This window comes from Anas acuta, chromosome 9 (genome assembly GCF_963932015.1).
Source record: "Anas acuta chromosome 9, bAnaAcu1.1, whole genome shotgun sequence".
NCBI lineage: Eukaryota > Metazoa > Chordata > Aves > Anseriformes > Anatidae > Anas > Anas acuta.
Genome location: NC_088987.1, coordinates 6724313 through 6749593, shown reverse-complemented (window position 1 = coordinate 6749593; position 25281 = coordinate 6724313). Strand labels below are relative to the sequence as shown.

The window sequence follows — 25281 nt, the reverse complement described above, 5'->3', positions numbered from 1 at the left end:
ATGCTCGCTATGTTTTTCTACAGCAGTTTCATATAGGGTTCCAAAACAACAGCCAGTTTGCCCAAATTCTTATCTGGTTTAGACAGATGTTTAAACAGATTCATTTGAAGTGGTCATCTTCATCTAAGACAGCAGTAATTAGCCCAGTTAAAATTGTGGTGTCCTGATGGACCAGCTCTGCCACCCTCTTGGCAATAACAGTAACATTTTTGGGAAAAGCAAAGAAAACTCTTTTTTTCACTTCATAGACATCTTATATTTCATTTACTTGCTTCTTCTAAATGTTTGCTGAGTCTCATTTGCTGTTTCATCAACTGCTGTGTGTGTTGGTTTTGCTCTAATTAAGTACTGAAGTATCTGTGTGTAGATGTCTAAAGTAGCCTTAGTTAGTCTATTCAGAAATTGTATGTTACACGTATCTTTAATGAGTTTTTTAAGTAGACAATTCCTTAAAGACATTCTGTAGTTTGGGAAAATAGTTAGCTCACACACATACACAGAAGAGAAAAATGTCAGCTAAGAATCCAGGCCATGCTCTATGAGTTAAAAACCCAGTTCACAGAGCCTGCAAAGCAAATGCACGAAGCTCCATCCAGGACAGAGAATTTATGAGCAATCATTAGGCGAAAATATATTTTTGAACAAACCATCTGTTCTGTAACTTCAAATAATAAACAAAATGGTCAGAGAAGTCAGCACAAAGGAATTTTGTAAACCAATAATGGCCCTAAATTAATCAAATAAATTATTCCCTGTGAAATGCTCATCCAGCCCAACAACCATAGAACTGAAAATGCATTTCCTGAGGCCAGCTCTTAAAAAGCTTCATATAAATGGGCCACTACAGTTCTGTAAGTATCATCATGCTGCAACTTTATTTGCCATCATAAGTAATGCAGTTGTGGAATAGAGTGCTTTATTTGGACGACTGGGTAACAGTCTGCAAATCATGTAGCTGGATGTGACTGTTTCATTTACTGGGTGTACGGATGATTGTGCAGACAAAATTATAAGCATCAATTTTGACTCTGAATTAAAGCTTTTCTCTGACAAGGTAGTCTGCGGAATATCTGCACTGTGGTGAAACCTGTACTTCAGCTGGGAATCCCCTTTGTCTTAAGTGACCTTTTGCAAGTATCCCTAGGGTTTTCATTGCAATTTTGTTTGACCTTTTCTTAAAAACCAAGCTTTTCGAGACAACTGATATTTGGCAGAGTGATTACTTAAGAGGAGATTCATTGGAAAAGATTTTCAAAGGCACCAACAGGAGTTGGCAGCTGGACAGCCTTCAGTATCACAGAGCTGCACTATGTTGTGACTCAACACACATGCTGTACATTACCGAAGTTTTTTCTTGACAGCCAAAAATAAGTCAGTTCGATGATAGGAAGAGAAACCAGCTAAGGTGGATGGATTAGGGAAAGGCACACTCCCAGCTGCCCCACTCAATATGCCCTAAGGAACCTGTCAAGTATACATGAAACAGGGATATGCACCATGGCTTCTTCCTGGGGGACGTGTCTGGTATGCTCTGCCCGAGAAAATGACACATTTGCAGATATTTATTACTATTGTAAGGGCTGGTTTCGACTAGTGTATCCAATAGGTCCAAAATCTGAACAGGAAAGGCAAATTGATTAAATGCTCTCAGCAGATGAGGTTCAGAAATAGTGAAGTCTGAAGTTAAAAACAGAGTGATGGGAAAAGCAGCTTTTCAGATGTAGTGGGGGAGGGACTACCTGCACATTTACCACGGGGAGCACAAGAGTACAGAGGAACAATGTGGGAGCACAGTGTGCAAGGATGTAACATGGTATCACAGGTCCTTGAGTAACATAGATGATGTAACACAGGTCTTTATAGGAACAAGGGTACCCCTCCACTATGCATCTGGGAGCGGTTTAACTGTGTAACAGAAGCTTTGGCAAATGAGGAGTGTTTAGAGATTGTAAAATTAAACTGTATGTGGTTAAATTCAGTCGTTTTTCTTTACATACTGTAAATCCACCTGGCAGTTGTTAAAATTAGTGGAAAGAAATCAGGGGCCAGACCCTGATTTACGTATCAAAACCTGTTTTGAAATGCAAGACAAATAAAGATGGGTATTAACAAGACAGGAAAATACTTATTATTTTAAGACACTAGCTACATCATCCATAGGACTTGCCCTGAACTTTGTAAAGGCGATGATTTTTGCATTAAAGCAGTTGACATAGCCCATGCACTTTCTTCTGAAGTGTGGAGAAGAGTAAGATAACTTGAAACCTTGCTTGTTCAATCTTATGTTAGCTACTTAGTACATGTGGAAACCTTTTGAAAATACTGTCATAATCAGCTGAAATTCCAGATACTAGAATACCAGATCTCTAATTGAGAAGCAGTTCCCAGGAACTGTCCAGTGTTGCAGTTACCAGCAGCCCTGAACCTTAAACTAAGAGAGACCATAACCAATCAAACAAAATCTGTTGGATTTCAACAGGTGTTTAGAGTTTCAACAGCAACAGTTTAAGTCTAAGCAGCAAAAGAAAAGGCAGGCAAAGAGCGTACGTGGATGAAACGTTGCATACTAGCATAAAATTGTGCTCAAAATCACTTTGCAGCACTAGATAAATATTGAATCTGATTTATTACAATGTAGGCAAATCTATAATTCACCTATCCTAATAAAGGAGAAAGAGCAATGTGATGATTTTCAAAACTGAGGAAAGTTCCTAATATCTTGCAGTTTGTAGGGTGGGCTGATAGCATAAAAATAAGAAATATTTGGAAGCTTGTTAGCTAGAGAAAATTACCTTCCCTTGTCCAGAAATGTTGCTGATGCTGTAACATTATTGTGTAGCTGGAGAGGCCCAAGTATTCCATATCCCAAGGTAAGTAAAACAAAGGCTTCTGGCAAAGCTTATGCTTCTGTAACTGAAAATCATGTGCTTGATACAGTCATACTTCTTTTTTGGCACTGTGCACTTTCTAAAAACATGTACCAAATATTCAGCATTTCTTGCAGTTTGCAAGCTTCAAGATCAGTCCTCCTATCACAGTCTCTAGAATTACAGTTTTATGCCTCCAGTCACATCAATGACTTTACGTCAACAGCAACTTAAAAATTATCGGTTCCTTCTTCTTGCCTTTGTCTGAATGCCTTATTGTGTTAATGGAAATGAGCTATTGTAGGAAACCTGGGAGAACTTTAATGTCATTCTTCTGTTCAGGATAGTTCTAGTTTCCTTCTCTTTCTTGGCTGTATTCCATAGTTTCCTAACCTCCCGAGGAGAGACTGGTTAAAAAATAAAGCTCCCTGCCAAATTGAATTTCTCTCTAAAACGGTTTCTCTGCTATGATCTGGCTGTCTGTAGGAACAGTGCTCTGCTGAAGGCAGACCCCACCACACTGAAATGAGAAGATAGAGCATCTCTGGTAGGGAACAAGGTTCTTCCCAGATAAGGGGAGGTTTAAGATGTTTTTCTTTCAAGCTCAAGTAAACTTGAAGTGATGGGTAGCTATATTCTGATGAAACAATAAAACAAGTTTTTTTTGTTGTTGTTTTAATTATGTTTTGTCTAAGACTTTTCAGTTTCCTGTAGGAGTCATAGCAGTAGCAAGCCTGTATGTGGATGAGGAAATGTCTGTTTGCCCTTCAGCTACAGGTACATGGGGCTTAGCTGTGAGCCCTTAAAACCATCACAGCAACCGTCTTTCAAGGCTCTGCCTTACTTCAATGAACACCTTTTTCATACTGTTCTACCACTAGCTTCTGTGATGTACAAAGGTACAATGGAACTGTTCATAGGATTAGATTTTGTATGCTTATAATGTGTTTCAAGGCCAATTTTAATAAGAGAAGGTCTTTCCATTGTCTTGAGTGATTTTTAATTCTGGAAAATATTGTGAAAGCAGGTAAAGATGAGAAGTCTGTAACTAACAGTCTCTTGAATGTCTGTCTGAATTTTGAAATTAGTTTTCTTATTTTCTTTCTGGAATAATTTGATTAATTTATCTCTTGGAGCTGAGCCACCAGTTCAGGGAACAAGTGATGAATTTAGTCTTCTATTCATGGATGGTCCTTTGAGATGAGATAATGCTTTCAAGCAGCTTATCAGTTGTATTTTGAGTTGCTTTTTTCTTTACTTGTTTCACTCTTTTCCTGGAGAACGGCTTCTTGTGATTATTTGGTAGACAGTATTTAACATGCAAGTCTTGTGGGCTCGTTGTGATAAGTCACACAATGCTGCAACTGTTTCTGTAGCGAATAAACATAGCACAGGAGAAGAGGCTGAAGCTGTCCCCAGGACTATGGAAGTCTCAAGGAGAAACAGAAACTTAGGAAACAGAAAGGGACATTTAGAAAATGTTAAAACTAATTCCCAGGCTTCACCAGACAAACCTTGCCCAGAGCATAGTTCCTTGAAAACTTGCTACTGTGAGGTTTATTAGGAGGGTGCAGAGTTCATATATAATATTCACTTGTCACATTCAACACAGTAATTGCTTTGGGTGTGAGATACTAATGAATGTACAGCACTCAGGTCTCAATCTGGATCGCTTAATTTCTGGTATTGTTCTTGTACGGGAGTTCTGGAACAGTGCACACATATGTTTTCCTAAAACTGTATCTTAATGCAGGCCAAACCTGCTGCCTGTGTGTGTCCAAGTTTAGGTGTGTATCTGTGTTTTCATGTGAGAGTGTAGAGCTTGCTGGCCCCAGCCAGGTGAGCATGTAGGCACACATCGCTTTGTTTGTGAATGTATGCTACTCTCAATCTCTGAAGTGCCCACTTGAGGCAAGCAAAATCAATAAATCTGTGACAAAATGTTTTATTTTTTAATCAGAAATCTTTCGCATGGAAAAAAAATAATTTATAATGCCTAAAAATGAATTACCAAGTTTACTGCTCAGCTACACTGGCCATGCATGTATTCAGTGTGTCCAATGACCCCTGAAGAGATGTTCTCATTCAGCATGCCCCCCCTCCCCCCACACACACACACTTTTTTTGTGTGTCTTTGACAAAAAAATGGAAGCTCCTAGTGGGTGTCTGTACTGAGGCAGTCTCAGTTTGGGAACCTTGTCTTATCTTGACCATTAAAAGAAGGAGTGTGAAATAAATATATATGGATTTGTATGAATACACTACAGAATCAATATAAGGCCATGTTCCTAAATGATTCTGGAAAATTTTACCTTTGTGAATTAATACTATCATAAAATGAGTGTTATGCCAAATGGCAGCCATTAGACTATTTTTTACAATACTACACTGAAAATACTTAAATGTGTCATTCAGAATTTGCTAGAAATGACTGAAGGGTCTCTATTCTCAAAGGAATATACTTATTCTCCATAAGTATATTCCTTTCCTCATTCTTACCCTTCCCAGAAATTAAGAAATGACCTTTGAGTCACTGAGAGTATTTCCGGCATTGTACATGTTGAGATGTAGATTTGCAGATGTTGAGTTTGGAAAGACTTCTCCACCAAGCCATAGAAATTACTTTGAAATATCACTTGTCTTGAAAGCAGCAAACTGATGTGATAAAATTAAATGTTTAAAGACACAGTTTTATTGCGCCTTTGTGACAAGAAGGGAAATATCAGATACCTGCTTGTAATCATAGACAGTATCCAAGTATCTTTTAAAAGGAGTGGATGTTCGAGGCATCTGGGTTTAATTACAACCTTGTTTCAAACAAGCAAAAAACTCTGGTCTAATTGTAGTGTCATTGTTAGATGTGGGGAAACTTCCACTGTGGTAGACAGCAATGTTACATCTGTAAGTACAGGATTTTTTTTTATTTTTTATTTTTTTACCTTTTAGGAATGACAGGTGCGTAATAAGGAGAAAAGAGGAGGGGTGGTATCTTTGCTGAATCATCTACTTGTTTCTGATATTCTTGAATTACCTTTTCTTTTCAAACACACCAGCACCCTACAGGGGCAGACTTCTTTTCACTCAATAGAACAAAGGAAAAAAGAAAAGATGTAGCAATTTAAGACACACTGCCATGCTACCCATCATGTGATGTGATGTAATTTTTTTTTTTTTTGGCACTGGAATAAAGGAATTATCATGACTATTTTGGTCAAAAAACACCACTTAATAAATATACTGAGTTAAATGGAGCAAAAATGTGTTTCTTTCAAGCCAGCTCTTTGTGTTTGCATGTTATGTAAAAGTACAATGGCAAGTGAGATTATAATTGTGAAAGAACCCACTTTCTTGTATGCTACAATGGACCGAACACTCATTATATCCAAACACATTCATTTGGCATGATGTTAAGCATTGGCATTGCTTAAAAGAAGCACTAATTTTTTTATTAAAAAAAAAAAAAAGATATGAATTATCAAGTGCTACCATTTAAAAAAAAAAAAAAGAAAAGAAAAAAGAACACAACAATTTCATAAACTTTTAAATGCTAGTTATGTTTGTACATCTCACTGCTCTCTGGTTTGTGTAGCATCTTCTTCCCTCCGTCTATTCAGAATATGATGTCTCTAAGGGCTCATTTTATCCTCCTGTGTAAAAGCAAAGAAACTATCCCCACTACCACTTCTCCCACTACAGAAATACAAATAATAGTACTCCTATTTAGAAGGCACATCAGATATGAAACTTTGTGCTAAAGTTTCTCTTCCTACTTGCTCTCACAGGTTTGAGAAAAGAAGTCTGCCCTCTTATAAATTTGAGGCTAGATCTAATTTAATCCTAAGACCTAAGGGCACAGGTATCTCTATATAATCACACGCTGTACATATATATATATGTATACAAATATGTAATAATAGATATGTACATCATTTTGTAAATGCCAAGCAATTCCCCAGTAATTTGATCTTGGTTAGAGCCCACTTTGTGTGAGACTGCTGAAGTTTAAGGATCATTTCTCACACGCTCCATCTTTCTTCCTTCAAATGTTATGTGAATAATTAATATACTGTAGACTAGAGGTCAGAAAATGGTTTGCAACACATAATTCATGCAACAAACAGACTCCTTTCTGTTTCCTGAATCTCTGCAAAGGGATGGCTATTTGCTCACTTAGAAATTCATTGAATCTCTTGCACTTTTTTTTTTTTTTTAGTAATTGTTAATATTAGTGGCACGATATATCTAAAGGGCATGCTAGGCAAATTATCGTTCTAATGCTAATGTCCCATAAGTTTCTTTATTGAATTTGGCACAATGACAGAATTGTGAAATGAAGTCAATAGCTTACTGAAAGTAGTTTTGGTCATTTAGTTTTCATTTATGACACTTGAATAATATACAGAATCCCTTGGCATACTTAATAATAACTACAATGCGTTTGGTAATGGCTGTTGCTTAAATACATGTATTATCAGCTTTCACTGGTACCTACTATGTTCTCATCTCCCTGAAATAAAGTGTTTTATTTATTTGCAACACCTGGAGAGCTATGAGAAGGATATAGTAAAAGCCCATCTGGGCAACTGAGTAGTAGAAGTATAAATTATAGTACTGAAAGGCCATATGCATGAAGTAAAACTGGAGGAGCTTTTAGGTATTCAGCCATATATTTTATAAAGATGTCCTTTTGTCTGCCTTGAAACAATAATGTTGCTAGGTTGCTTATAAATGATATGTGGTGTAGAAACTTGCCTCCTGAAGTTTTTCATTTGTCTTTTCACTCAGATGTTTTGTCTGCAGATACTGCAAACCTGCTGTTAACAGAAGGTGAGCAGTGATGCTTAATTTTTTATCAATGACTTTGAATATCATTGGTAGAAATCGACATACCCCATAAAAAGCCAGTTAATATCGTTTCAGTCTCCTGGTCCTCACATTGTAAAGCCAGATCCACACCAGGGTGGTGAATGGCAGCTGCTCCCCATAGCTCTTGGTGCCAGCAGCGTATCCTTCTGCCTCTTGTCCTTGGCTCCTCACTTGGGGTCTTCTCCACCTCATCACCTGCCTGTTTGCTCACAGAATCAGCTGTGGTCTTTGGTGTTCGATACAATGTTTGTGCTTTTTCTGAGAATTTTGGCCTGAATCCCAGTTGGCTAGGTGGGTTTTAGCCCCCACACAGTACCATAAACCCATTGTTTATCACATTTTGCCTGAATGTTTATTTTTTCCTGAGGGTCCTTGGGATTTGAGGCTGCTGTCTGGGCAAGGCTGGCAAAGCTTTCTAAAAATTATTTTTTTAAAATCCATTTCCATTCCTGTCTTTTCCTGTTTTCCAGTTGGCAAACATTCTAAATCCCAAGAGAGTACTGGAGGCAGACATGATGATTGTGTTTACGTGATTTTTAAAACATGAAATAATCTCATAAATTACATTTTCAGGCTCTCTGCTTCTGTGTGGAAAATGTGCTTCAACAAAAGTCTGCAAAGATGTATCAGTATATGAAATGGAGGGTACTTCAAAACAGTCAAAGCTTCATCAATACTTGAGTTTAAATAGCCACAGGAATAATCGTCCATATATACAGCACAACACTTGAAAGTATGGTAACCGAGGGGATTATAAATTCCAGAAGAAAAAAAAAAATGGCAAAGAAACCTACTGTTAGAAAGAAAGGAAGAAAGAAGGAAAGAGAAAGTTCTTTAAATACTAAAAAAAAAATCCTGTCTAAACCCTGAGATATTCTTAACTTTCTGCTTCTAACTACAACTGTATCTTCTTGCTGCATAGAAGAGAGGGTAATTTCTTTTCTTTGGAAGAAAAATTACTTTAGATCTCCTATATGAGCTTTTACATGTTATAATTTGCCTAAGAATATCTTATGTCCTCCCATAATTTTTTAGCTGACTAGAAGCAGGCCTATGTCTTCTTACCAGCGTCCAGGATTTGTATTAATAGAAGCAGCAGCAGATTCTGTTGTAGTGAAGGAATAACATAGACACGCGGAAGTCTTTTTGGGGCATTTAATTGCTTTGAGAGTTTGGTTATGCCTTTTTTAAAATATATTTGCAACCAAGGCCAACCACCACGAAGCTAGCACTGCCATTAAATGTTGCATTAGTACTTTGAGTTTCTTTAGTTATGTAACATCCCAAACTTCAGTGGCAAAGCAAACACCATCTTCTGGTTTCTCTTCCTGAAACAGTCCTCTCTCCAGTGCTCTGTTCTTGTTGTAGCTCGATCTGATGCTGTGTTTGTATCTGCTGCTTTGGGCATGTTTAAATAAGCCGACACTACTACTTTCAAAAATATTTTAGATATCCTGAAGATACAGTGGGTTCATCTTTCCTTGTTATATTTTTCCTCTGTTCCTTCACAGCTTCCTATTCTTTGATGATGATTGTGGTTTGCTGTTTTTTGGTAAGAGTGATATAGCTATTCCTTTGGTGGCATCAGTAGATACCCATTCCTTATGCGTACATGGATTGGTATCTATTTTCTCAAGGTGACTGTTTTTCTTTCAGTTTCCCCTGCACCTGCAAGTTAATAATTAATTGTTATGAACTGGAGGCAGGCTGGCTTCTTATTCTGGACTCCTCTTGGAGGCCTTTTGAGCCAAAGAGGGTGGGCAGCTGAAAGCTGAAATTAATGTTTTTAGGATCTGTATTCCTGATGTGTCTGTCCTAAGCAAGGACTTCATATGTTACCAGGACAGTAATTATTTTGTTCCCTTTGTTCTGCTTCATGTATCACTCAGGGTCTTGTCTGTGTGTCTTTGACTCAGAGTGTATGCAACGTCTCAGGCAATTCTTGAATGTTCAAACAGGTCATCGCTAAACAAAGCAGCAAAAGATTTGTGAAATATAGTATGTCACTTGTGAAAACCTACTTTAAGACCTACTGAATTTAAGAAAAGATAAAGACAGTAACTTCTGTTAGCTTTGGGCCTTTTATTTTTACACCACTAACTGCTTGGTTAGATTTCTAAGAGCTTTAACAGAAAATAAAAGCCCCTTTTACTACCTCTATATTTGATGCCATTAAAAAGGTAAGGTTCTGCAGTTTCCTCGCTATGCTGACTGCATACATCTTCACTCAGCAAATTGGCACAGAATTCTTTACTTTTATTTTTTTACTCTTTTTTTTTTTTTTTTTTTTTTTTTTAGAGTGAGCTCCACAGTCACTACATGTCTAGGTATTTCAAGACCAATGGTATGTGAACACTTCATTGCTGAGAGCTTTTAGTGTGTAATCACGTTGAGTTGGCTTGGGTACTCTTAGCCATTGCAGCGCTGATTTCAGTGCAAGCCAGCAATCTAAATATTTGTTCTGATTTTCAGAAGGGCCCTACAGTCCAGACTGAACTCTTTTTTTCTTGCAGCTATACTGCTCTCAGCTACTTAGCTGAGGGCTAAGACAGGTACCTCTAGCCCGGCTTCAGTCTCAGCAAACAGCAGCGTAAGCAAGACTTTCAAACGATGTTCACGAATCTGCAGTCACATCATTTGACCATTTTTAGGATTAAGTGCAAACCAGTTACTTAGATTTACTAAAATCCAAGTGCAGCGACCAACCAGTATTACTTAGGAAAAAATATATTTTTGATAAATTCAAATTCATAGTGTTGTTTGGGTAGCTTTCCCACTCCTTTAGTAATACTGATTTTGAAAGGTCTTTTCAGTAGACCTTGAACAGCAATAACAAACAAGATGACATTTACCATCCTAACTTTTCTTTGAGTATGTGCCTGTTTGTTTTCTGACTGCAACCTCTTTGAACTTCTACACTGCTCTGCTGCTTTCCGTGTAGCCAGGGAAAGTGTCTGTGTGAGTGTTCAGCTACAGAGCCCTGAATGATGTGGTTGTTTTGCTGGTGTTTGCCATCAATGCAACAAGAAACTGAGCAGAGATGGTCAAATTTGCAAAGCAGATTCTCAAGCACAGCATAGAATTTTTTAAAAGATGAGAGGAGGGAATGGTTAAAAACAAACAACAACAGTACCTTCATCCTTTCTGTTAGCTTCTGGGTTTTTCTGATATAATCAGGAGGAAATGAAATTTCAGGTTGACAGTTTCTCTTTAAAAGCCTTTAAAATGCCCTGTGCATCAGTGCTGAATGTGAATTGTCTTTTTGTCTTTTTTTTTTTTTTTTTTTTTAAAGGGCAATATCTATTAATAGATCTGTGTAATAATTGCTTTCTGGTTTATGCTTATGTTTTATCACAAAACCATTCAGGAGGACTTGTGGTAAAAATTGTGAGGTTTATATAATTGCAACTAGCAGCACAGCTTTGCTTCAGGGCCTGCTACAATATCAAAATCTGCAAGAGCAAAAAATAATGATGTAACTCCAACAATTTGTTCTGGGGGCTGGGTGATCTTGTTTGACCCAGCAAGACACTCTTTGGCAAGCAGCATAGCTTTGAATCAGAGCTCCTTGTGATTAATACAGCGCTGTCACTGGCCTGTATTGCAGTGATCTTTTGATCTTATTCACGTAATTTCAGTGGGATGTGATAATTACATTAAAATGGTATACAGAAATATTTTAACTTTTTTTCTTTTTTTTTTTTTTTTTCTTTGTGGTGTTACCTGGAGTTACATTTGGGCAATAGTTCCAATGTAATATAGTGGAAAATTACCACAGTGGCAAAGCAGCAAGTTTACCCTGTGCCATGAGACTTCAAGTAAACTAGAACTCTTTACAGTTTAGGAGAGCTGCCAGCCACCCTGAAATTACCATTTTAATTGGATTGATCATAAACACTTTGCTCTGGCTGTAATACTAGACCTAGGAGATGCAATCTATTTAGCCATAGTTTAGGGAAAGGGTGACCTTTCAGCTGGCTTGTTATAACTGAAAGGTTGCTTACTCTTCTGGCTGGAGCTTGGTGCATGGGAATGCAATGTGAATTTGTGGTATTAGAAATGGTGCTTTTACCTAAATATGTAACTCTTGTTGGTAAATACACATTTATCAGTTCTTACTACTATTATTAAATCATTCTTATTATAATGTATGTAAAATGCATCAATTTGGAAATTTTTTATTACAGTTAGGGACAACAAAAATGGCTGATGCACACAAAAAACACAACTCGCTTTTAAAGGAATAAAGTGCTGTGTCTTAAAATAGTATCTTCTGGCCTCAAAATTTCCAGAGCCAGTTCTCTTTCCTCTGAACGATGCTGTTTTAAAATTGCCAGCAGCCTAAACATTATATAAGACCTTTTTGGCCTGCTGGCATGCCCATCTCCTTTTACCATGCTCTTTGCTGCCTGTGGTCTTCATCAGCTCACAATGGAGAGCCCAAGCTGTTCCTCTCAGTCTAATTAACCCCAGTCCATTACTGGCATGTTTGGTGTTATACTTGCAACCTTTTCGTCTTTTGTTATTTAAATGAGTAACCTGAATTCAGTCTTTCCTTCCTATCAGCTCTCTGAGACAACACTGCACTAGTCATTATAACAACTTGCTTTCAAATCTTTTCCCTTTTGTGGCTGACCTTTAGTAGGAAGAATTCTGTGCTTTTTACCTATAATTTTGGTAATTTTAATCCAATGTTTTTTTACTTAAGTGGAAACAGTCATAGTTAAAATGCAGAATGCAATTTTGGCGTCTCTGTTCAGCATTCTTTGTAAATAAAAACCTAGTAGAGGCTTAAGCGATGGAAAATCTTAAAGGCAAAAAATGAACGCTTTCTTACCTTATTCAATAGCTTTCTAAGGTCTGTTGATTTAAGAGGAAGTCTGCAAACAGAAGATGTGTCATCCTGACAGTTCTAGACTAGTTTTCCCTTTTGTTCCCATAAATGGTTATTCTGTACTTAGTGGTTTTTCTTTTTAAATGGAAAAAAAAAAAAAAAAAAAAGATTTCATGGTGGAAAGGCGGAAAATGTTGAAGATTTCTAGTATTGACCAGTAGGAATAACAAGTGCACAAAAATATTTAGGCTCTTCAAATTCAAGCATTGAACTATCCTTTTAAATGTTCTTTCTTTCTTCTAAAATACAATGCAAGTCAACAATACGTTATTGACATCGAAGCTTAGACCATAACTTGGACTGTGTGGACACCATAATTGTGATTGATCATGTACTGCAGCAAGCTTTCTTCTTGGATTTGAGTTCAGAGACACAGAGAGTAAATACAACCCTCTACTTTCTTTACTGACCAAAACACAGTGTAAAGTTCTGGGAAAGAATCAAGAGCATCAGGCATGCTGATCCCACGATTCCCCAAATATTTCTGCCAGCAAGAGGTCTCAGAGCTGTGTGGGGATGCCATGGATGAGAACAAAGGAGACTCTCTGCTTCTGGGTACAAAGCTGTCACAATGGATTGTCATCATGGCTTCAAGAAACAATTATATATTATGTGTCAGATGAGCAGACTGTTGTGCAGAGGGTTAACTGTGTCTTCCAAAAAGTTATACAGCGTCTGGAAAATTTATTGGATGAGTTCCCTCTGATTGCTAATTGCGTACACTATTAAGCCATAATTTTCTTTCCTTTCTCATTTGCTTTATGCTTCAAGGTAAAAGATGGAACACGAGACTATGACAAATTCTCTTCTGGGATTATGTAGTGGGGCTTGACTTTGATCTTCCTTTTCTCTTGCCCTTGGAGACCAAAGGCATTTTTGCATATGGCAAATGAACAAAACTTTGGTGCTCAGAACTGCTGTGCTGATCAGAGAGAAGTTTCCTGGAGGGTCTGGGTTCTGCATTATTGAAATATTAAAAAGTTTCTTCCTTTTTTGTGTGGTCATTACCCACATGGGAAATGGTGAGTGGGTAATATAGGAGCTGCCAGTAATTTATGAAAGCTGGGCTTTCCTGCTAACTGCTTATGTCGTTGGCTAGCGAATTAAGATTATATTGGCCACAGATTTCAAAGCGAAGTCTATTAGGGAAGCAAATCAGAACTGTTGATATCTAAGACTGCATGTTGAGACCCTGTGCTGTGGTTACTTTGAGAATCTCCCCAAAGCAAAGTCAGTATCAGGCTTTGCTGACTCAATGGTACAAAAAGAGCGGAGCTGAGCTATGTGCATTAGAGAGAAGATGAATTAAGGGCTCTTCTGCAGTGTGGTTAGGTTACTGAAACTTCTGTATATACCTGGTTTCTTGGAACTGCTAAATTTATCCTGTTCTTGGCAGGTTGTATTAACCCTCCTTGAGAGCTGTCCCGTTGTAGCCTACCTGCTTCTGAAACCTCAGCTACGTGTCTGCAGGATGCTGTGGGGTGCAGCTGTGAATGTGCTGGTCGCACGGAGAAGACAATCACAATGGCTGTAAGATGCAGACTAGATGGTGGTAAGCACACCACAGAAATTGGAGGGGTGTGTGTGTGAGGAGAGCAGGGATGGACATCTACACATGGGAGTGAACAATATAGGGTTTGATCCACTACAAACTACCAAAGATTCTTTTAATCGTTTGTCTTGAAGATTTTCTTGTAACTGAGTGAATAGGGGTATATCTAGGAAAAAATAGAGCTTTTATTTCACTGCAAGCTTGCTCTGTGCAACCTTCTTCATTTCCCTGAGCCAGTGTTCATCCATAGTTATTTTTTTTCTCACTTTCTATCTAGGGGAGAGGAAGGGAAAGGCAGCCTGCAGATGCTTTTTATTATACATATTACATTTAGGCAATGAGACCTTGAATTCACTGAAAGCTGTGAATGCTATCACGATGACAATAAAGCATATAGTCTCATTTGTAATAGGCAATGCATAGATGGTACTTTTTTCAGTTTGCTTCTGAAGAAGGTCCCCAAAATTGTATATGCTCTGTTGTATATAAGGCAACTACTGGTACCACTTTTGATCATATATATATGTATATTAATTTCCCATCATCTTCTCTCCACAGATTTCTTATTTTCTTTCTGTTATCTTCATTTTATCTTTTGGAGTGGTAGTGTGTTTTACCAAGAAGAATGGCTCTTATAATCACGGATATCACCTTTTCATACACTTCAGATAGGCTGTCAGATGTAAAAACTTTTTCTTAGGCAGCAGTGGAAAAAAAACAATTTGTTAAAAATAGCTTGTATTTTGACTAAAAAAGGACATGAACATATGAGTTATCCTGCCTCCCCAAAATAAAACCTCTTCCTATTATTATATTAAGAAAATTGTTAGGTCCAACAGCTTCACAGAGATACATTTTGCTTTTCAATGCATATTTCACTCCCTGATCCAATTATTACTGAAAGTTTCAGAGGCAAAATTAATTAGCAGTCTGCCATAGTTCTCCAGACTCCTGGAGTTCCAGTAATGACTCGATTTTTGTAGAACTGTGCTTATTACATGCAATAGGCAAGTCTGGACATAACAACTTACTCTGTGAAGCTTCTTAAAACTTATTACTATTATCAGCATCCTCTCTGCAACTGCAGACTTACCAGATGTTGGGACTGTAAGCACAGAATGCAGAATTCAAGTTATACCTTATTGTCTGGAAAAAGGTCCTAAGATTTTCACCCATCTCCAGCAATTATCAAAAATTATTATGGATATTTTTCAGGTTAAATAAAAACTAGCAATGAGGGGAAGTCCATACCTGAAGCACTTGTTAATAATTAATTTTCATATTTGGCAGCTTAGATCTGCAGAGTCCCTCCAACTTTTCATACGTTAAGGAAAATAACAATACGATTTTTTCTGCTTAGATATGCAATAGTTTTGGACTTCTTAGGTCAGATCTTCAGGTCCTATCATTGTGAATGTTGTAAAATTGATCCACATTTGCTGAGGCTCTAATTCCATTTCTGAATGGGGCATGATGATTGAAAAATCCTCTTTCCAAAGAATATTAGCTTGGGCTTTTTCTGAGGAGTCTGGGTTCTTCTTTTGACCATGCTGAGCCCTGACACTTTGACCAAAGCAGGAAGTGGACATTTATTTGAAAGAAGTGGTTTTTAATCTTCGGTATCATAATACATGTGTTGCATTTGCAAAATGTTTGTAGCTCCATGGAACATCTAGACATTTAGTGCATACTAAATAAGTGGGGGAAAAAAAAAAAAAAAAAAGCACTAGAAAATAAAAACAATAAGCACTTTATCTTAGCCTAAATCTTCTGAGTCAAAATACAATGTTTTTAAGTGCTTATGTGAAGTCTTAGTTTTTAAGGCTTTGTGCAATAACCCTGGATTACAATCTGTTATTTTTTCAGTTGCTTAGTGAGAAATAACAATGCACCATAAAAAATATGATAATAGCTATATATTATTGCTTCTTTTGTTTTATTAATTAAATTAATCAAAAGCATCTATCAGTGTGTCCATTGCCTAATATGATTAGCCGCATGAATTTAGAATAGCAAATGGATCTGAGATGAAAATGTGTTTCTGAGCTGTGGTTTACAAATTGACTCAATGTATGTATATCCTAAGAAAACCCAATCTGTTATGTCTCATTTAATGCAAACTGCTGTGTACTTTGTGTTCAACATAAACTCAGAATTCACTTATCTGGAACACAGTATTTTGTTTTTGCATCACTTCAGTGGTGTATAAGCATATTTCAGTTAAAGCAGGACAACATATGTTTATGTTGTACAGGTGGGGTGTTAAAGTCTTCTGCAAGATAATCCTTTGAACTTTTACTGCCCTAGTACTTTTCTCAGTGCTAGGTGTAGCATGCTATTTAGTTGCTTAGAGGTAGGCATCTAGTGCCTATTTGTGTGCTGTGCTGTATCCCATCGAAGCTTCTGCTGCTGATCCAGGAGGGCGGAGATCTGCCCTGTGTCTTACATCACAACTGTTGGCTGGGTGCAGATGTCTCAGGTATGCCACACCGCCTAAAATTACACTGAATCCCTATCCAGTGTATCCAGTGTCCAAATCCAGTGTAATTCAGACAATTTCAATCCCATCCTGCAGGTGTACACATGCACACAGACATTCTCTCTCACAGCCTGCAGAGAGACAAAGTGTGATTCATTTTGAACAGTGCAGGTTCAAATATCTTTCTATGATTTACTCATTTAAACTGGACCGTTACTAGAAGTCACCATTACATAGAAGCTTTAGCAGTGGTTTCTAGTTGCTTAAAATCATTATGTTGTTCTTGTGCATTTTAATTTTTTTTTAGTCCTGGTGCAGATGAGATGTCTGGGAAGCCAGCTGTTTTGTCTTTTGAGCATCATGGTGGACTGAAGAGCCTTTCTTCCCCTTGCACAAAAGCAGTTCCCGGGGAAGGATAAAATAAACCCTTATACCTCTTTCTGATGTTGTCTTGACAAGCATTTCTGAAACTATGCACAAATAAAATTTACTTGTACATATCCTGATGACTTTTTTGAACCTAATTTTCCAGTTCAACCACCTTCAGGTAATATTTTCTGATGATGATGATAAGGTAAAGAGAAGGGATATTCTCAAGCTCACAGTTAGGTGTTCATCTATCTATTTTATTTCTGTGACTCTGCTATAATTATCTAGGAGTCCTTGTATTCCATCCTGTTACAGCATTACTGTTTTAATAGGTGGCCTGAACTGAAAGGATTTCAGGCATCTGAGCATGGTGGCCGAAATACTAGTTTCCATCTTTACTGTAGTGACCTGTCTTCAATTTTTGTGTCCTCCTGTGACTTTTTTCACAAGTTCCTCCACTGTCATTATTATTCCAGCAGAGGCAATATTGTTAATAATATTGAGATAATATATAAAGAATATTATATATATATATATATATATATATAAAATTAACATTATATATTAATTTTATAACAGTACATAGTATATAATATATGATATATAAATAATATAATATATAAATATATAAATATAATATATAAAAAATATAAACATGATATATATATTATATATAATAGATCTATTCATCTTTGCCATCTGGTTTTTAATTCTTGCAAAATAATATATATTTTCTGTCTGTCTTCTCCACTGAGGAATGCAGAAGTGGAAAAATGAAATGTGGAAAAAAAATGTACTCTGACATTTGCTGCTATATTACAGGACTATGATCTCTCAGTGTAACAGGTGTTCTTTTTGACAGGAATCTTTTCAAATTGGTTATTTAATCTTAAAGCAAATATTAATCCATATTTTGTATGTAGTTAGTATTTGTAAAGCATCCCTACAGACAAATGTGGTGATGCAAAATTTGCAGTGGGACTTTGTCTTGTACAGTCTCTGTCCTACAGACAGTGACTGACATAAACATCAACTTCCATTGACATGTCTCTGGTGATACTAGACTTTATTGTTTGCTTTTCCATACCTCATGTTTTCACCCCTCTCTTGTATTTTATGCTTGACAGGATATCATATTAACTACACATTCATTCCTCATTTATTCTCAAACTGGAAAATTTGTTCTATTTTCCAGGGAGACCTTGGCTATTGAACTTTTGAGTTTTGCAGTAAGAAATAGATTAGTATGATGATCAGACATATCTAATATAAAACTTTGTTTAAAGAATCTGTGAAGTTTGACATGACCAAAAAGAAATGATAAACTTTCTTGATGACAATTTGAAATCATTGGGTAGTGGCTACCTAATCCTTTTATGGAGTGCCTAATCCTTTTTTTTTTTTTGGAGTGCTGCTGGAATCTAAGCAAATTATTGTAACTGTGAAAAGCAGATAGTAGTAACACTTGTTTATATTTTGGAAGCAATCTACACATATAGTTATATCAACCTGCCTCCAGCACATATCAAAAGTAATATTCATCATTGTGCCATAAAAGGCCTAGAATGACTCAATAAGCCAAAGTTTCTTTGTTTTAACTGCCTATTCCTGATTGGAGCATGGAGAGACTGTCTGTTGCTGTACAGTGACATTGTATGACTCTGTTAAAATAGAGTGAACAGGAGAGTTCAGTATCTATCTCCTTTTTCATCCTATTATCTTCTTGCTCCCTCCTGATTCTCAATAATCTTAGATGAGGAATAGCTGGTAAGTCAGAGCCAGGCAGGGCAGGATGGAAGCTTGCTTGGGAGCAGTGAACTGGGCCTTCAAAGGATGTGACAGCACAGAAGACAGGCAGAGGGAGATCAAATACTGAGCATTTGAGGCCCCTTGCTTCACAAATGTACAAAACAAAAACGCTGATATGCTACCTAGAGTAAAAGCCAAGCCAACAATGAAAAGGTAAAGTAATAAGGTGAGGAGAGATTGATGGACGCAGCAATAGCTCATCCTACATGTATATTTAATGTTGGTTGAAAGTGTGCATGGGAACTAATGAATTGCAGGCAAATGTATGTTATGTGCCCAGTAAAACTGAAAGGTTTAAATTATGCAGTACGTGTCATCTTGTTGCCAAATATTTAACACCATTCCTACACAAGAGAGACAGCTCAGGGATCCTTATTTAAACATTAGTAATCAAATCCTTTTCTCATCATAGGAAGCTTTTTTTTGCATAATTTGTGCCTGCGAACTCACACACTAACTAATTTGCTAAGAGATGACCCAGTGTTGGTTGGCAAAACTTAGTGCTCCAGTAACAATTTGTGCTGTACCATAACTGTGTGAGTGAGTAAAATTGGTCTGTTTGGATCACCATTTGCTGATTATAATTGTTGCCTATGTCTGTATATTTTACACTGACTTATGATTATTTCTTGTTCTGGGATTGAGAAAAAATATCTCTGCTACAGAAAATTACTCATTCTCATTCAAAAAGAAAAATGTTAGAAATTCAAATATTTTCCACAAGATGAAAGTCACCCAGTGCTCCCCATAGCTCTTCTGAAAGTAATGCTTTCGGCACAAACTGGCTGATCTGTCTAATGGGTATAAATTGTTCCTGCCCGAAATGAATTTTATTTCAAATTCAGTATCTTTCAAAATTTATGGTTACTAGTCTGTAGGGCTTTTTGCTTCTGTAAAATGCACAGAGAGTACAATGTGCCCTCATAAGAGTTATTCGTTATTTTAGTCTTGTTCTGGCCCCATTTTTATGACCTAAGAAGTGGTACACTGTGCTGACCCCTTCTGTGTTTTGCCCAGCTGAATGCATTTGGGTGCTGATGACTTAATAAGCATAAGGAAGTAAAGGATAAAGAACGGTGGTGAAAACATTAGGCAGCCAAGAGGTGTGATAGAAGCAGATGAAGTTTCAATGGGAATTACAGATGAGGAGACAGTGAATCTTTATTAAAGATTCTGCTCTATACAGTGCAAGTAACCAAGCTCACACATATTTCAAGCTTACTTCTACAGTACTTGAAATTCCATAATGTTAATGTTGACCTTTAGCATGGGGGAAACATGAGGGGAAGGAAGATGTGTCTTGCTGTATTGTGAGGGCACAGAATTTTCAAGTGTGATGGGAAGATTTAGGAACTAATAGGGAAGCACTAATTAGTCTCCTATATAAAGTCTATTATGTGTTTGATGTATGAGTTGTAAGACTGTATTCCAAAGTTAAACTATTGCAAAGTTTTGACATGTTGTTTTGCCATTTTGTTAAAATTTAGAATTGAAATAACTGATTTTAATAGGAGCATATAGGTAAAAAGTTTTACAGCAGCTTTATGTATCTTTCAGCTTGGCAAGAAGATGTATAGCCTATATATATAACAGATTCATGTTCTGAAAACGTTGGAGGAAAGCATGCATCTGAAGAAATAAAATCTAGAGTCTCATTTGTGCTCCATATTTGCTACGAGAAAAGCAAAAGCTATCAGCGTACTTCATATTGGTTGCTAATACAATAACATTGTAGAAAATAAAATGCTGAATATAGTATAAAGCATTCTATAATGTTTAGAAAATATAACATTAGGTTAGATGTAGAGTAATTATTTCCTCGGATATAGCCCACTGGCTCCTTCTGCTTCAGGGATAACCTGAGCTAACGGCAGCAGCAGCAAAATGATGCCCACTGTGTCTGTCTTCCATTAATTTGTATAAATCTTTGGTTTTGATCTTTTTTATGATTTTGACCTTCTAATAATTAACTAGCTTGCTGGAAGTTTAAAATTGAAAAGTTATTCCCATTTCCTTTTCCATTTTTAATTTCAGGGTTGGTGTTATATTATCCTTCCCCAGAATTTCTCTGCCTTGCTTGATATCTCTCTTGTTTTGTTTTCTGAAGGGCATATATATATAAATGTAATGTTCTCTTTCAGCTCTGAAGAAATTGGCTTTGGGTCAGTGACTAGACCTCCTCTCCCCTTTTCAGTCCCTTTTCCCATCTTCTCCTTCCCTTCTGCTTTCTGTAGATCATTCTTCATATTGCTCTCATTATTTCCCATTCATTGCTTTGGGCTTTCAGTTTTTCCTTTTCATCCTCTTCAGTTTGAAAACTTTCCTTGTGCCCTGCCATAATTCCACACTTAGTTAGTTCACTTCATGTTTGATAAAGAACAATCAAGCCCGTTAAATCTTACTTGCCAATACCTTGGCTCCAATTTGCTACAAAAGCAGTTGACTGCTGCAGTTTTTCTCAGAACTTTCCTCTTTTATCAACTTCCTTGTCCTGTATGTTAATACCAGTGTTTGCACAAAAGCCTAAGGTAGAAGCTTCTCACCCAACTCTTCTTGATATGGTGATGAAGCCCCAGATAAAAAATTTGCTGAATTAACAGCTGTGTAGATATGTGAAAAACTGTGGTGGAGCTGTCTGAGATCCAACAGAGGGGCTTAGAAAGCAGGAAATTAGCAACTTTTAAAAGGACTTCTCATCCTACATTCAGTTGGAAATTCAGTCTGCTCCATTGGGATCATTGTGGATCTGCAGGTTGCAATGAGAATTCAACTCCAGGGGCTGTTCTCCAGCAGCAAAAGCAGAGATAAAGTTTCTGGTGGTTTGCACATATTTCTTAATCTAACCTGAAGTACATCCACTGATCTCCGGAATATTTTATCTTTCTTTCTTGAGGGATAGAAGGTATTATAGGATAAAGCCTATGCTCTCACTGTGGAAAAGAATAGCTTTGATTTGCCGGTAATGAGAGTAGAATGAAGCCCATTCTACCTAATGGGTTTGAAATTAGCTCATTTGGTGTGACACTATTGCATTTTCTAGAGAAGATAAGAAAAAATCTAGTTGAGAGGGACTATGAAGATAGTAGTGGTCAATACAAAATTTTGGAACAAAGAAACTTGCTTTGTATTTGAAACATGCCAAGCACATGACACTACTATCTAAAGAACAATGCAGTTTGGTCCTTGGCTTGAAACTAAGCCACTAATTGGTTATAATGTGGTATCGATAGAAGTTAGAAGACTGAAGAGGGATGAAGAATTTTCTTTGTAATCACGAGACATTTTACTTCTGCTCTTACCCTTAACAGAGTGAAGTTTTAGCTCTTTTAATACTTTCTAGCATCTCTCTTTTTACTTCTGATTTCATGAGGAATTGCTCTATGCAGAATTAGATAAAATAATTTCAATAGATGTAGGGTATTTAATTCACATGACAAGTGAGTAAGGCTGAGATTATAATCATCTGAAACAAAGGAAAAAACAGATTGAAAAAACCTCTACTTTTATGAAAGGTTAAGCCAAACTTTGATATTAATTTAAGAATGTTTCCACTCAATTTTTTCCCTAAAATATCACAGTTTGCTATATCCATACCACGCTGTTGTGACAAAGATGATGCTATGATGAAACCGCATATTGTCTGTGCACCAGATTTGCTTGTTAACTCAGGAATACGGGATTTCAAATGAGAGAAAAATCCTTTCCTGGTCAAAAAGTTTTGATCAGTGTATAAATTAACTTATATATAACTATAGTGTTACAGAAGCTCTGGGAAAGAGCAAGGAGATATTCCTGTCAGAAGGGGAACAGATAAGGCATTTATATTTGCAGAACTCTCTTGCACAGCTGAACAGCACTTCCCTCAAATGGTACGAAGTCTGCTTTCTCTCAGTTATCTGCTCTCCATATGATAAAATTGCGCAGTTGGCTTTCAAAATTGTTATATATAATCCTAAATGTGTGGTCTTTTAATTTACCTTCTGAGTTATGAATCTTTGGGTTACTCTGAGGGCATTTTCAAGCTTTTCTTCTCCTCCACAGAGTGTAGAAATACTTTTTCTTTCTAAAGAAAGTTGAGATTCTCTACTGAGAATCTATTTGGCAGATGAGCCCTTAGAAGAAATACAAATATTACTGGGTGCCTGATGAAGATTTCAGCTGTTAGCAGCGCTTCTTACGCCCACAAAATCAATCTCGTCTTTAGATTCAGACGAGGATCAATTTACATGTGAATGTACAAGTTAACTTGCTAACTTTGTCTTACCCACACACTCCACTCTGTGGAGGAATGAAAGTCATTTTTTCTTCCTTTAAAAAAAATAAATGTAGATGTTTATTGAAGATGTGGATCATATTCAGAATATGGAAATAGGCCTGTTTCTCACTTGTGTTTTTGGTCAAAGACTGCCACAGATTAGAGTATGGAATGTGTGGAGGGAACACAAATGTCATTCATGAATGGATGTGCTGCAGGAAAATGACTTTTTACAGCCCTGCTAGGGATCTTGGTTATTTAGTCCTCTCTGTAACGGTCCTGTGCTTTTTCTTTTGGTGGATGTTCTATAAAGCTAGATTATTTATGACTTACTTCTTGAGTGGCAGCTAGCTCAACTGTATACAAGAGCTTTCCTCCACTGTCATATACTGCTTTTAGGACTGACAAAGCTATCTGGTGTTGTTTCTTAAATTTTGGAGCAAAACATATACTATCTCTAAAATAGTAAGTGCTCTTAAACACCTAGAAAGGCAGCACTAAGCCAAGCTTGCAGAAAAGTCCTGATTAGACAATAAAGAATGAAGGTGCCCTTACTATGATTTTCCTGTTGAAACTAAAACAAAGGACTAAGAATCAACAACATTTTTGAATTTACACACGTCTTACCCCGACTAATCAGTGTGATGCTCTGCCAGAACACATACTTGTCCTGACAATATATCACCTTTTGGGATTCTCAAAATTTTTTGTTTATTTTTTAATTGGAAATAGTTTTGTGAATGTGAGGTTGTTTAAAGTGCTCTCTTAAAGCAGTGAGATGTTTTCTATAAAGACTTTGTTCCTCTTCCCCTCTCTGCCATCCTGTAACCAAATGCAGACTTGATCACTTATCAGAAATAAGTCACTTTAGTACAAAAGTAAAGTACTAACAAGGAGAAATTTGTGGGTGGACCTGTTCTTACTTATGGTCTTTTCAGTGCTGGCAGATGTAGGTTACTCACAGATTCTCACCTGCAGTAGGAGATCAACACCATCCTCCTTTCAAATGTGATGCTTCAGGACCCAAAGGATTTGCAGAATAGGAAGGAAAAGGAAAATCCTTCCTTTTTCTCAACACTTTCGCATTTTCCGAATCTGATGTACTCTGCTGTCCTCCAAAATGCTCTACTATTATGAAACAAGATATTGTAGCTGATTCAATGGAGCAGTCATGTATTTAAGTGCAGAAAGTTGATCTGCACTTGCAGAGAAGCTGTAAGTCATTACAGTAAATATGGCTGGTCAGCACTTGACCCCAGCAATTCTGTCTGAAGAAAAAAAAGAAAGGGAAGAGTTGATTTACATTCACACTTTTTGTTGTGTTCTGATATTCAGTCATGACTCAAATGGTTTCTGAACAGGTATTTCTACCTCTTGGGCAAATAAATATCTATTCTTCAACCTGTCAAACTTAGTTTTGAAATTATATGGTATTGTTGCTTTGCCTGGGATTATGGGCAGCAGAAGATATTAAATTCTATTTAATTATGTACATACATACATATTGCACACTTCACCCCAAACCCAGGCATGTATCAACCATCATATAAGGCAGGAATATCAGTTTATCACAGAGATCACTGAGGCAAAAGTGCCTGTTAAATTCAATGAGTCGCTTTCTATTGATTTTAAAGAGTCTGCTGTGGCGCTGCATTTCTTTGACCTCGTTTTTTTTTATTATTATTTATTTTTTATTGTGACTGCATTTGCTTGTTACACAGGTGGTCTCAATTACTCTTGCTTTTCTGAATGCTGCTTAATGCAGTAAGATTTCTGGGACCAGTGACCATAACTTGTGTGCTGCAATTGCCTTTTCACCAGAAAGACATTGGAAACCTGAAATGTCGTGCTGAATTTCTTTAGACCAGATATTGCACATTCAGCTAATAACCCAATTATTCTGCATTTAGAAAATAGCCCCAAAAATCCAACCCATACAATACTGTTAAGTAGAAAGGCCCCAGGTGTCTGATTGCCCATGCACTTCCATGCTCATAAGCTGCTGTCCCAAGGACATGTGGAGTGAAGGACTCTGCGATATTTTGGGGCATGTTGCTAAGGAAACCTGTGCTTTTGATGAAATGTGCTGGGAGTGGCTGGCTTTGGAGCCTGTCTCTTGGTTGTCAGTGCTGCAAAATGGGAGCAGAAGCCTTAAGGAGCTGGTTGATTTTTTTTTTAAATAACCACGTA

At 37.0% G+C, this 25281-nt stretch overlaps 1 long non-coding RNA gene across 3 annotated transcripts in view; it reads left to right on the top strand.

Moving 5' to 3' along the window:
- Positions 1–25281, top strand: part of LOC137861174 (uncharacterized) — a 105594-nt gene that overhangs the window by 44260 nt on the left and 36053 nt on the right. For 2 of the 3 annotated variants that reach the window (XR_011099445.1, XR_011099447.1), the window contains exon 3: positions 14024–14179. This is a non-coding gene — a long non-coding RNA (uncharacterized lncRNA). Of the gene's footprint in view, positions 1–14023; positions 14180–14737; positions 16343–25281 lie in introns of those variants that run through there. The other variant, XR_011099446.1, reaches the window with a different exon arrangement.